Here is a 577-nt window from a genome sequence, read left to right as displayed (position 1 = left end):
ACAACTCTAGTCGTTGAGGGATCCAACCGACCAATGATTGAGTGGTAACCAAACAGAACTCACACAATTGATATAAACCCATACTGTACTATGGAAGCTCATTGTCAAACTCCAAACAACTTGACAGTATTACAAAAAGGAGCCTACATATACATACTCACCAACACTTCTGTTTTAAGTCAAGACACATTTATTTTTACTGTATAGCCCTTAATCACAGAATATCTCAAAGAACTGCACAGGTTACAATTACACCATCCCCTGATCTTTAACCAACATGTGGGCATGTGGGTATTGATTTGCCCCTCCTACGTCCTCATTATAAAGGACATATGAGTACTTTTTTTATACAGTTTACATGCAAATGTGAATAAAAACTACATTTCAGTTTTTCTACTTTTGGGACTTGTTCTATAAATGTCATAACATTAAAGATAAAAAAATATAATCTAGAGAATATCTTCTGGGTTTTTAACAGTAAAGTGTTAAATCACTTTTGACCCCAGTACAACAGGAAGGTTAAATACTTGGCAAAAATACATGTAGTATCATATGAGAGTGTGTTTTTTTAAATACT

The sequence above is a fragment of the Urocampus carinirostris genome, chromosome 2, assembly GCF_059441175.1.
Source record: "Urocampus carinirostris isolate Australia breed hairy pipefish chromosome 2, RoL_Ucar_1.0, whole genome shotgun sequence".
NCBI lineage: Eukaryota > Metazoa > Chordata > Actinopteri > Syngnathiformes > Syngnathidae > Urocampus > Urocampus carinirostris.
The sequence above is the reverse complement of the archived record's forward strand: the minus strand, read 5'-3'. Positions refer to the sequence as shown.